Source organism: Mytilus galloprovincialis, chromosome 5 (genome assembly GCF_965363235.1).
Source record: "Mytilus galloprovincialis chromosome 5, xbMytGall1.hap1.1, whole genome shotgun sequence".
NCBI lineage: Eukaryota > Metazoa > Mollusca > Bivalvia > Mytilida > Mytilidae > Mytilus > Mytilus galloprovincialis.
Window position 1 is genome coordinate 87993042 of NC_134842.1, and position 14979 is coordinate 88008020.

A 14979-nucleotide genomic window follows, 5' to 3' on the forward strand; every position below is an offset into this window, starting at 1 on the left:
GGTCGTCCAGGATATTCAGTGAGCACATACTTCTGAAGCTATTCATTGCTAGTGCATTATAACCCATATGTACAATGTACAAGAAAACAAGCCGCCTATGAATGAAAATTCAGCAGTCAAAGCTATTTACCATGACAGACATGTTTTTTTTCCTGTTCATATCGTAATCTGCATAAATCATGATAGAAGTTGTGGAGAATTTTAAACTTGAAAGAAAACATGTACAAAATGTTTCAAATAGATAAAAAGTAAAGTACATGTTTAATAAGATAGGACAAGACTGAATTTCCAGGTTTCAAAGTGCAAATATTTATGTGTCGATATGGTCGATATATTGAACTTAGCAGTTATATAAGATACTCAATAAAATGTCAGCAGATATTCAGAAAATAGAGTTGGAATGGCAATATCGCAGTAAGAGAAAAGTATTAAGATTCACACTGCAAGCCTTAAACTACTTATACATGCACATTTATCTGTGAACTGGAAAAATTGAAATTTTATATTATCATGGTAATTAGCTATAGAGCTAAATAAAGCCCCGAATTACATAATCTACAATAGTTGCCTAAGTTGAATACTTTGTAAAAGAGGAAAACGATTAACAACTTAACAAACAAAAAGAAGCAATGCATACTATACTTTCAAACCTGACCTACACATGAAACCAAACTTTTTTCATTTTAACTAATGATATGATTTGTGTTTTTCTAATTTGACAGCATCAGTATCAGGTACTATTGGATCAAAATACTGAATAACATCCATAATTACATACAAATGAATGTTCATGAGTAGCATGTAAGATTTCCAACAAGATTACATTTGCATAAATATGCGGATCCAGCACATTTCTGTGCTTATATTTCATTATGATTATAAAAAGTTCTTATAAAAGCAGGTGCCAGATATACTCATGGAAACAGGTTAAAGACAAAACATGCAATTAGCAGTTTCAAATTTGAGAATTTGGATTTTGAATCAATTTTTTTTTTATTTGTTAAATAGAGCTTTCCGTGAGAGCTTTTAGTACTTTGATTACCGTTTTCACTATATGATTTTGCTTTTAATTAATAAGAAACAGCAGTTGATATATAAAATCACTAATTTTGACAAGAATTGCAACCTAATTTTTGGCTTTGTGTTAAGAAAAATATTTTTGTATCATGATTTTTTTTTTATAAAAATACTATAAAAAATAGCCGTACAGAGTGATATATAATAAATATATTTCTAAACATTTGCCGTGGGTGGATTTTTTTGTATTTCTTTAAGATATCTTAGTAGTATATTCTGATATATTCAATTTTTAATTACAGCTTCACCTTTTCTATATTTGAGCATTTTTTCAGGTCCTAAATTTGGTAAAATAGCTAATTCCTTAAACACCTGTTTTATAAATATAGAGGCCCTACTATAAAAAATCAAATATATATTTATTACTTACATTTTTTTATTTCCTTAATAATGCTTTACCACATGCATTGGGCAAAAGATATTTTTATCATGGCTAGAATTCATTATTTGTTGGAATTAAATCCATAAAAAAACCTTTAATTTTGCAATTTTCCCGTAAAAAAATGGTGAAAATAAATGGCGCTACAAAACACGGCAATCCGATAAAATTTAAGAAAAAAATTTTGCAAGTGATATTGGCATGGCCTGAGTGTTGTTTGTACCAAATTTAAAGAGATTCCGCAAAATTCACTCCTGGACACTTTTGCATGGTTTTCTATGAGACAAGCTCTTAACTGTCAGTTGAATGGAGAAAATGGAAAGACTACTTTCACAAATGTTACAGGTAGGGAAACAATGCTTTATCTTTAGTTATAGTTTGCTAAAATTTAAATGTTTAAAACTCTTAAAATATACTAGACAATGCTTCAATGGTCTGATTGTTGATGATAAATGTTCTAAAAAGTTCTATCATATTTAAGGTAGATCACAAGTATATCTTTTTTGAGACAGAATTTTTTTATAATTTGCCAAAATGAAGATTTTACTATGCTCTTTTCAAAAATTTAATAAAAAGTATGGGCCACCGTGCTATTTTTCAAGCTATGAGTCGTTGAAAATTGCAAAAATTTGGTTAGTTTGTTCATGAAAAAACACATTAGTGTGCATAAAAAAAATTCTATGAGATAGAATTTTGAAATAAATTGTGAGAAGAAAGGTTTCATAACATGTTTTAAGAAAATAAAAAGAAAACATGGTGTCACCGAACTTGTTTTCTTGCTAGAAGTAATAATAAAAAAAATTTCCTATTAGCCCAGTATAAATTTTGTACTAAAAGAGTTATCTCCCCTTAATTGGCTCATTTTAAAAAAATGATTTTAAAACCAAAAAAAATTGATATTTTTTAAAATATTTTGATTAATACCATTAATTAACAAGTTTTCTTTAAAAAGAAAAAACAGTCTAACCATTGAATTGAAAATCTGTCTTCAAATTTGCAGATTTAGGCAAATAACTAGACCGATTTTGTACTGTGATTGTACAATCCAAATGGAGGTATACCATAAATCTACCTTAAACAGACTTCTAAACCCTGGCTGAATCTTAGCTATCCGTATTGCAATTTAATGAAATCGTGCCGTTCCGTGACAAATTTGTAACAAATCGTATGGTATCATTAACAAATAGTTTGTGTAACCATACTTGTACGTAGTTTTCAGGAACTAACCGTAAAAAATACTTAGGACCTACGAATAAGTACGGTTTAAGGTAGATTAATGGTACACCGCCATTTTGAATTGCACAATCACAGTACAAAATAGGTATAGTTATATGCCCAAATCTGCAAATTTGGAGACAGATTTGCAATTTAATGGTTATACTGTTTAATCATATAAGAAAACTTTTTTTTCAAATGATCTATTTAACACAGGACTCCGGATGTCCAATTGCATCCTAACTCTGCCGGTGGGAAATCTAGTGTCACAATATTATCTCCCCTGTAAATACTGAAAATTTGATCTTCAATGATGGTTTGTTTTAGCAAGGACACCATAGGTTATAAATTCACAAGAAAATGTTCTGATATTACCAATAAAAAGATTTGAAATAAAAACAAAATTTCCCGAAAAATAGGTATCATTTCCTTTCCTAAAATTGCAAACATCGAGTACAACAGACAAAAAAAAAAAACATTGTGTAAAATTAAGTTAAAATACTCCTATGCAAAGATATTCCTGAAGAACCTAAGCTTCAATTCATGTTTCTACTACTGTATACTCATCTGAATTATCCCCATATGTATCCTGTGTACTTTTTTGCTTCAGTGGTACCGATGGGCTTTGAAGCAGTTCTCTTTTTAATATACTAGTATTTACATCGGGGATTTTTATACCTTGCTATGTGGTATTGGGTTTCCTCATTGTTGAAGTGGTGATATGTTTCATAACATTTGATTGAGGCAATTAAAGACTAGCATTTTTTTCATTTATAAATCGACATGAATCGAGAACAGTGAAAGTGATGCCAGCCAAATTGATCATATTGGAGTCACATTTGCTTGGGGGATGTCCCCTCTTTTTTTTAATTCAATATGATTTTTTTTTTTAAATTCCTTAAGTACTTTTACTTTTTTTCCCACATTTAAAGTTATTTTGATATCATCGTTTGACTTAATAACAATGCCCCTGTATTCTAATTTTAAATAAATTCCAAAAATGACATAGACAATTAGGGCATTATTCTTCGTCCTTTACACGCCCTTGATTGGGGATATTGTAGAATTATGAAATAATGAGAAAGAACATTAAAGAAGGGAACTACAAGGTCTTAATATGTAATTATTTTTTGCAATTTAAAAACTTAAATTTTTTTCATTACAAACATTCTAAAATACATGTTTGACTAATATATCAGAAGCTGTTCTGATAACATTTGAAAAAGTTCTCATTTAATTAAAGATGTACGCTCCTCTTGTTTTTGATTTTATGCCAGATTTTCGGAATCCTCTGGTTTTATCCAAGTAGTACCATTAAAAATATTGCCTACTGACCCCTACATTTCTCTTCATAATTTGATTACATATAGTTTAAAAGGTCTTCTGTGAAAATCTTATTAAATCCTTTTCATTTTTTCATCATTTTTGAAACAAATAAGGTGTCAATGTTAAATGTATGAAAAATCTAGAGAGAATTATTTCCAACCAAATTTACAATGGCTTATATCTCGGATATGAGCACACTGTCCCTCCATTTTGTTTTCTACTTTTTTTAGTTTCTTTACTTATATACTATCAATTCATAACAGTCTTTTAAAAAGCTTGTTATTTTTTAACAGAGAAGCGAACGTACTTAACATGTTAACGATAGGAATTGCCAACCGATAATGGTCGCGGTAGTCTGGGTGGCCGATTTTTAGCTTTCGCGTGTTCAACATTATCTTTATATTTTAGATATGTAAAGTATTGTAAATGAAAAACACAATCAAGTATTTTGAGACGTTCTAGGTTATTGTAGTATACATGTAGGTGTATTCATGTTTATTTTAAATTTAATTGTGTGGTTATCCATTTCTTGGCCTACAAAGTATTTGTGGATGCAAGTGTCCAGAAGGAGTAAAACAAACTTTATTACAACCTATTATTGCTGTTTTTGGAGTTTTTCCCTCATATATTATAAATTTAGCATAACATTCATTTTTAAGTAATGGGTTTGAAATATGGGCTTTTTGTCGTGCTGGAGATATATAGCTTATATATAATAGATTTTGTAGATTTGTTTTGAAACTTGGCAAAGAAAGTCCCTACAAATATATTATGATAAACTTAGACTCTTGCCATTGCATATATATTTTGAAAATTTGTATATGAAGTTTTTAAATTTTTGTAGGAAGATGCAAATAATGGTAAAATTAATTGGGCGTCTAGCGTTAAACATTTGTTTTGTAACCTTGGATTTAATGATGTATGGATTTCACAAGATTCTAGTAAATTATCATTTGATTGTGTAAAACACGTATTCAAGATCAATTTTTACAAAGCTGGAATACAGTTGTACAAAACTTTAACAAACTATGTATTTATAAACGATACAAACGAGTATTTGGTATTGAAATTTGAATACTCAAAGAGAAAATAGAATTTGTATATGTTGCAATATGAATGTTTAAGAGGATGAAAATATATTTTTGTATAATGTCCAGCGTATAGATCTGTGCGAAAAGAATTTTGACCTATGTTTTTACTATTCTAGACCACATTGGTATAAGTTAGATAGTTTTTTTACAAGTTCTGAAAGTAAATCAATACAATTATATCAATGCAGCTTGAAATATTAGATCACATATATTATCTTGATATCAATGTATACTACTTGTCCCTGCTGTTTTTTATTTGTCATATATATTTTCGTTTGCCATAGCATGTATATGCTTCTGGCAAAAAAGTATTCATTTATATATTCAATTCTAATGTATCATATTAATGCACCCACTTGACATTTTATTGGTGACTGATAAGAGCAACTGCTCTGCATTGTCAAATCAATTTAGGTCAATATCCGAGTGACCTGGATTGACGAGTTCAACTGCAGAACGTGTATATTTTACTGTATTTATTGTTTGCGATTATTTTTAGAGAAGTTGGCACTTGTGACAGTTTTATGAAACTATTAAAAATGAGTTTTGTGCAATTTTTTTTCACTTTTCTATACTATTCATCGATTCTGGGCGATAACCAGACTTCATTCTATTTTATGTAACTGTATATTTATATTCAATTTTAAATATATTGTTTGATAAAGCTAATATGATAATATGGCATTGCGTAATCCAAGTGTAAAACATACACGAAATATACAACATGTTTTACTTCATTTAGTACTATGTAATTGAGAGCAATTTCCAGTATTCGTTTCCATATTTTGATGGTACGTATTCATTTGTGCATACAATTTAATACGAGAAACAAAATAAATTATAAATATTTTGTATAGTAGCTTTTAGTTCACATTTATTATTAATAATATGTATGTTTAAAACTACAGTAAACCCAGTGGTAACATTTATTTTTAGATGAATTCACTAGCGTTCTGTGCTAATGACACCATGCTAATTTAGTCTTTTATCTATATTCAACTGAAGTTTTTAAGTTAGCAAGCCAAGTTACAAATGGGAATTTCTACCACAACAGTTCTAATTTGTACAATTCAACGTCAGTATTTACAAGGGATTTTAATAATAAAATTGAGAATGGAAATGGGGAATGTGCCAAAGAGACAACAACCCGACCATAGAACAGACAACAGCAGAAGGTCACCAACAGGTCTTCAATGCAATGAGAAATTCTCGCACCCGGAGGCGTCCTTCAGCTGGCCCCTAAACAAATATATGCTGGTTCAGTGATAATGAACACCATACTAAACTCCAAATTGTACACAAGAGACTAAAAGTTAAAATAATACAAGACTAACAAAGTCCAGAGGTTCCTGACTTGGGACAGGCGCAAAAATGCGGCGGAGTTAAACATGTTTGTGAGATCTCAACCCTCCCCAAATATACTATTAGTTTGAATAAAAGCATACTTGTTATTAGTGAATCAACCAGCTGAAATTCTGCTTCATCTGTTACTTCCCCCAGATATTCTCCTTGAGAGGTACAGTATTCCTATAATGTATTTATATGTTTACTGTAACTTCAAAATTATTACGATAATTCATATATGATCATACAAGTAATAAGACTTGGTTAAAAGTAAAGACCTTCTGCTGTTGTCTGCTCTATGGCCGGGTTGTTGTCTCTTTGGCATATTTCCATTCTCAATTTTATTACTTGAAAACGATTAAGCCAGTGCACTAGAACATTATACATCTTTAAGTTATCTGACCATTAATAAAATCTGGTTCAAAGTGAAGTTTAAATACTAATTCCATCTTTGTTAAAAATGCTGATTGGATGAGAGAAATGGTATTTTTCACCAGTTTTCTATGTACTTGGATTTAGATTTTTTTTCTCTGCCGTTGTATTTGTTTTTAGGGAATTACATGTGCCGGTGTATTTGTTAACAAATATCATGGCAGATGGGAAAAGCCATGTCTAAAAAATAACCGCATGAATTATTTATATTCTGATAGGACAAATTTATGGCTATTCTTTATATACTTCAACTTTTACACAATGGTTCCGAATGAAATATTTAGGATAAGATACAAACCATCTTTTCAACTTGGAGTAAATGACGTAAATTTTCGCGAATCTGTCCTTTTAATGACGTCATAAATAAAACTTGACCATAACGCATTGTCAATGGCAAACATAACGCGAAATACAGTCAGTGACTGTGCCTGTAGGCATGATATATTTGTATAAGATATTTTATTTCTAACGGGTAAATCTAGTACGGTTTAGTTTGCAGGCAATCCGGTGTTCTGTCAATTAAAAACATTTTAATACTTTTTATACATAGATAAATACCAGTCTCTTCATATTCAGACAATTTTCTTAACACGGCTTTTAAAAATAAATATAAAATAAACTTTCCATTTATTATAGTTTCTACTATAATATAAACAAACATGAATGCCGTCTTTAATTCGTCTGCAGTTTTTGCATAATCTTTCTTCAATAGTTATTGTAAGATTTCTTCCCTATTCTATTAATAAATCATGGTCACTTAATCTATATCATTTTTGTAAAATACGTTATCACTTTTCTAAATTCAAATTTTGAGCAAGATAAATATCTTTCTTCTGTATTATTCAGCTTTACATGTTTATAGATAGTGAGTTTGCTGTTATCCTTCATATCTGATATTTAATCATTTACTAGCTTTTCATAAAAAAAAAAAATAATAAAAAACTGAAGCACGAATTTAATTCATTATTTAATTCAATATTTTTTTATCTTGTTACCTTTTGATGGCTATCATTCGTTTGTTTCTCTGTCCTATATATTTTCTCCCATTTATCTGTTTATTACAGTGGAGATCAGTTCTAACCTCTCATAAATTCTGTCAGAATCTGTCAGGAGAACTGTTCTAGAACAGTATGTAGAACTGTCAGCTGACACCTTTTAGTCAGTTCTAGGTTAGAACTGTTCTAGCTAGAACTGATTTGGTCAGTTCTACCTAGAACTGATTTGGACAGTTCTACCTAGAACTGATCCTGACAGTTCTACCCTAGAACAGTTTTAGACAGTTCTAGCTAGAACTGACCAAACATTTGGTCAGTTCTACTTCTAGAACAGTTCTACGGTTAGAATTGATTTCAAATTCTACGGCTAGAATTGATTTATAAATTCTACGGCTAAAATTGATTTATAAATTCTACGGCTAGAATTGATTTATAAGTTTTAAGAAATATTTGTCTTAATATAAAGGCTTCGGCAAAATAGCGATTAATATTATATAGAGTTTTGCTATTTTGCCGGTTTTATTTCAGATTTATAATCGGCAAGAGAACATGTTTAACCCCGCCATATTCTGCATGCATGTGACTGTTCCAAGTCAGGAGCCCGTAATTCAGTGATTTTCTATGGTTGATGTGTAACATAAAATATTTGTTTTTCTTTCATTTTTTGTACATAAATTAGGCCATTAATTAGTATTATAAGGGGGGGGGGGGTATTATTTGAATTGTTTTACATTTGTTATTCTGGGAGTCAGGATGGCTCGTTATCACATAACAAAATTATCTGACCTCATTAACCAAATTTAATATCTGTTTACGAGTAGTTTTCATACCTCGGACGGACCTGTTTAACAAAAATCTTTTGACCACATTAATCTAAACTGACATTTTTTGCTCTTTCTTTCTGCAAATCTATAAATCTGAACAGTACTTCAGTTTTAATTGTAGGTCAAGAGGGACTGTACTATACAAGTTACAGCAATATTGGAAAACAATTTTGTTCGCATAAATTTATAGTGCCAGCATGCAGGGGCAGATCCAGCCATTTTAAAAAAGGGGGGTTCCAACTAAATGTTCCCATTCAAATGCATTGATCGTCAAAAAAAGGGGGTTCCAACTACTGACCCCCCCCCCCCCGCCTTGATCTGCCAATGAGCATGTCCTCTTTTTATTCAAAATATTGAATCATAAACAAATATCAGTAGTTTTCATACTTCAGACTGAGTCGTATAATAAAATCGTTTGACCGCATCAACCAAAACTTACCATATTTGCTTTTTTTTTAATGTAAATCTAAATAGCTGCACAGTAGTTCAGATATATTTTTAGGTCAAGAGGGACTGTAGTATATAAATAACTACAATATTGGAAATCAATTTTTTTTCTCACATCAATTGAGAGTGCCAGCATTTCCTATTTTTATTCAAAATATCGCATCAGAAATAAATATTAGTAGTTTTCATACCTCAGACTGACAGTAACATGTAATCATGTAACAAAATTATTTGTCTGCATCAAACAAAACTGACAATATTTGACAGCATCAACCAAAACTGACCATATTTGACCGCATCAACCAAAACTGACCATATTTGACCGCATCAACCAAAACTGACCATACTTGCTCTTTCTTATGTAACTCTTATAGTCGCATAGTAAATCTGTAATATTTTTAGGTAAGGATGGATTGTAAAATCATGAAAATACAAATGATAGAAATATTGGAACACAATGCTACCTAATTTCATTTGCATCAATTTAGAATGCCAGCATGTCCTCTTTTTATTCAAAATATTGCATCATAAACAAATATCAGTGGTTTTCATACCTCAGACTGACTGGTATAACAGAATAATTTGTCCGCATTAACCAAAACTGACCATATTTGCACTTTATTATGTACATGATGTCAATCTTAATAGCCGCAAAGTAAATCATGTATATTTTTATATCAGGATGGATTGTTTAATATAAATGAAAGCAATTGGAAAATAGAATTATGCTCACATCAGTTTAAAGTGCAAGCATGTCCTGTTTTTCATAAAAATTTTGAATCGTAAACTAATTTCAGTAGTTTTGATATCTCAGACTGACTCATGAATATAACAAAATTATTTGTCCGCATCAACCAAAACCGACCATATTTGACAGCATCAACCAAAACTGACCATATGTGACAGCATCAAACAAAACTGACCATAATTACACTTTGTTATGTAAATCTTAATATATATATAGGCGCATACTAAATCACTTATAGTAATACATATTACGATGGATTGTATAATTCAAATGACAGCAATATCAATGAATATTGGAACACATTAGCTACAAAAAAAATTCCACATCAATTTAGAATATCAGCAAGTCCTCTTTTTATTCAAAATATTGAATTGTAAACAAATTTCAGTGGTTTCGATATATCAGACTGAATGAGAGTTGTTTTAACAAAATTATTTGACCGCATCAACCAAAACTGAACTTATTTACACTTTATCATGTAGATATACATGTATAAATGGCCTCATTGTAAACATGGTAAACCAATATTATTTCTATGTGAGGACGGATCGTATGATAAAAATGACACCAACTTTGAAACACAATACACCTTATCGCTAATCCTGGCTGACCCGGCCTCTTGAACTTTTGAAGCTTACAACAATGACTTTTCCATTGTGGCGTCAGATATTTTGTTTTATGACGTCAAAATTTTACGGGAACCTGTGTGATATCCAGTAATGGCAGACAAATAGCGACAAGGTGTATTTATACCATATCTAAGAATTTAGCGCGCCGTTATTTCCTCTCTGTATCCATAATAATGAACCATCATTAAACATGCTAAAGTGACTTTTTAACATGTTTAAGTCAGTAGTTTGTGATGGTTTTTTTTTTAAACAAAACTATTTAATGGCATCATTCAACACTCACATGACTGACTGATTCATATACTTTATTTTAAAAATAAAATGTACATGTATGGGAAGTTCTCTTCTTGGAATAGTATACTGTTAATATAATTTGAAGAAGGTAAAGAAAAATGCATGATTTTGTTTGTAGCCGAACGTCCAGGGGCAAATGTTTCATTCATGTTCAGATCCAGTATATTTTTCTGAGTTGCAGACTCCCAGATATCATTTATAATCGTTATGGATAAGTCTCACAGGCACTTGTTTCTATCCATAGGAAGGTGGACTATCCATATAAATAGAAGACTTCTTCTATTTATATGGATAGTCGACCTTCCTATGGATAGAAACAAGTGCCTGTGATAAGTCTGGCTAAATTGACGAGATGGTGCAAATGTATATAGTTTTTTTTTACGTTGTACAACACTTTTTTCATTAATATTCCATAATTCATCCACTGTACAATTTTAGTTTGAACATTTGTCAAAATAGAATCTTAAATGAATGTAAATCCAAGGAAAACAAGGTACAAATGTAAATTACGATTAAAATTCGATGAATTAAATGCAGAGTTTTATTTATGAAGAGACTGTTAAAAACGGGGAAGTTAACGAAGAAACGTAAACAATGATGTTTCCGTATGCAATCTTATAAAAATATTTCTCCGATGAGTTGGGTAACCTTCTATTCACTTCGATATTTGTACATGTAACGTAATAAAAGTCGTTTGATCAGTACAAAATATATAGAAAATCTGCTATTTAATATATAGCAAAGTAATTGGAAGTGATTTATTTCTTCTAAATTCTAAAGTGCCCCAGCTTACTGCAGTGACGTCATTTAGAACTGTTCAACAGTCCTGACTGATTTAGTCAGTTCTGCTGACAGTTCTACGGTTAGAAGTGATTTGGACAGTTCTACCTAAAACTGATTTAGACAGTTCTACCCTAGAACTGATCCTGACAGTTCTACCTAGAACTGATTTGGTCAGTTCTACCTAGAACTGATTCTGACAGTTCTTTTTAGAACAGTTCTAGGGTAGAACTGTTCTAGGTAGAACTGTTCTAGGACAGGTTAGAACAGTTCTATGACAGAATATTCTGACAGTTCTAATGAGAGGTTAGAAGTGATCTCCACTGTAATTGTAACCCTTTCGTGTAATGTTGTCATTTTAATGTTATAATTTACACTGCCATTAAAGCGGGAGTTTTGGCATGCCACAAAACCAGGTTCAACCCACCATTTTTTCCTAAAATTTCCTGTACCAAGTCAGGAAAATGGCCATTGTAACATTATAGTTCGTTTCTGTGTGTGTTACGTTTCGGTGTTGTGTCTCTGTTGTGTCATAGTTCTCTTATATTTGATACGTTTCCCTCAGTTTTAGTTTGTAACCCGGATTTGGTTTTTCTCTATCGATTTATGAATTTTAAACAGCGTTATTCTACTGTTGCCTTTATTTGTGTTAGAGTTACTTAACATTGAAAAGTCTTTTTTTAAAGACTGTATCATAAAATGTCAACTCATACAATCTGTAAAATAATTTTGACTTTTTTAATGATTTTGTGTAATGGTTATGTATATGTCGTGTACAATACTAATAATGAACACTGACACTTTCCTCGATCTTGATAGTAGTTCCTGCATGAAGCTAGCCTCATAATAATAAAGAAACAAGTCGGCAAGTAGAGGGACAAAGTTTGTTACCATTGGAATGCCGACAGTCTGTTGAAAAACACGTCCTCCGAACGTAACAAATATGTTGTCAATCAAGAAATCAAGCATCTTGATAATATCAGTTTCAAAATTGTTTTTGTTAGAATCAGAGTGATCCTTTTCAAAGTAGGATTTATCCCTCCCTAAAACAAGATACTTGCATCTACATTGGCCATTCTTTTTTATGAAGCAAAACAATACCAACTCTTTTAATTTATCTTTTAGTTTGGAATGTGGAATAATTGTGTAAAGAGTAGAAAAATCAAATGTTTTAATACAGTTACAAGATGAAAGTAAGTTAGATTGTATGTACTCTTTGGAATATTTAAGTATCCACATCTGATTCACGCCACCTCTAGAATAGGCAGTTTCACAATAACTTTGAAGCCCGTCTTTGATTGCTGATAAAATAGATGTTAATAATTTAGAATGAGGTTTCGTGGAGCACTTGGAAGACCCAGCAATATACCGTTGTTTGTAAGGAAACTTATGTAGTTTAGGTATCCAATACAGTGATGGAAGATCGAGTTCTTCATCTTTGGTTGAAATTCCAAAGGAACATAGAACAGACCTACGATTATCCAGGATTTCGTATTGTTGTGCGTTAGGTTTTTTACATTGGCTAGAGGTATAGGGGATGGTTGAGATCTCAAAAAGCACGTTTAACCCTGCCGTATTGTTGCACCGATCCCAAATCAGGAACCTCTGGACTTTGTTGGTTTAAACATGTTTAATTATAGTGGATTGGAAAACAAGTTTTGCAACTTATATTAATTCCTTTCAACTTTGCGAGTGCGAGTGCTGCCTTGTAGCGGTATTAGACACCTCTTTTTCGAAATCTACAAGGGTGTCTTTCCCTTGACGAGATATGGATCTCTTAATACGGGTCAGTCATTGATAGTCCAATTCCGACGGACTATCATCGTTTCCTCATGACCATTCTCACAAATGGTGACAAGAGAGAGCCGACAATTAAGTCCCTGAAATTTTCATCCCGGAACGGGTATCGAACCAGGTACCTTTGTGTTAGTAGTCCGATGCATTAACCACTAAACCACGGCTCTCTGGCCTTTGTTAGTCTTGTATGATTTTAAGTGTTAGTTTCTTGTGTATGGTGAATGTTTCGGAGTTTAGTATGACGTCCATCACTCTGAACTAGTATACATTTTTTTTTATTAAGGTGCAACTGAAGTACGCCTCCGAGTGCGGGAGTTTCTCGCTGTATTGAAGAACCATTGGTAGCCTTCGGCTTTTGTTTGCTCTTGGGTCGAGTTGTTGTCTCTTTGACACATTCCCCATTGTCATTCTCAATTTTATGCAATAGTTGTCTTTACAAATGTTGATGTTTGGAAAGACAGGTTTAGAGATAAACACGAACAAGACTCAGATGTTGTTAAATACCTTAAAAGCATGCAAATGAATTAACTTGGAAAATGTAAAGACAGATATGTTTATTTGATAACAGACGAAAAGGTAATGACATTGGTGGACAGTATGGAAAGAAAATCTCAAAATTGATTCTGAAGCAATGGTAATGTTAACTCATCCCAAAGATGAAAAACGGACATATCTTTGTACAAAAAAATAGATAAAATAGAAAGAGTAAGGTAATATTGATATTCGACACAATATCTAAAAAAAAATATATCATTAGCTATACTGTAAATGATCCAATAGCAAGAACATCTCTTAATGAAAAAAAGCTGAAATCACAAGAGCCAAAAAAGGTATCATCAATAGATATGTGTAAAATTCAACAAAATCCAGACAAATTCTTGAAAATAAACTCATCATCAACTTAGACAACAATTACTACAACCCAATATGAACAAAGTCTAATCCGTTTTTAGTTACGTAGGTTTTAACAATATAAATAGAATAAAGCTCAATTATCGGTTTGTGTCATACCAGCCATCAATAGTAGTAGTTGCTGCTTCTTCGATATACACACATACTAGTGATAAAGAATTTAGGTTATCTTTCTTTCTACAAACATCGTTTGTCATCGCAAATGTTCTCATTTTTACACATTCTATAACTATTGTCCCCACTATGGTCCTGCATATAAACAAAAATACACCGGTCGTTTAGTGAGCATCAATAAATTAATAGTTCTTATTACGAATATTCAGAATCAATGCATTGTTGTTTTTTTCTTCAGAAATTAACATTAAATGATATAGAAGGCATCTTTAGGAAATCTATGGCATTTTCCAGCTAGGTAGACTTATATCAATCAAAAGATGTAAAATTCATAGGCGGTCAGATGTTGCACAAATCAAGAGAGTACCAACAAACTGATTTGTACAATGATAAATAAAAATTACAAAATAGGTTATTACAGAAAGCATCTTACGACAACAACCAACTGTATTACAATATCCTCCGTACCCTCAACAGAAGAGTATAGGCATTATTGGTATAGTTGCCGGAACAGCTATAACACTTCTCTATCGTCTTTCTTATTTTCTGTTCAAAAATGGAGAGAACTTTTCTTG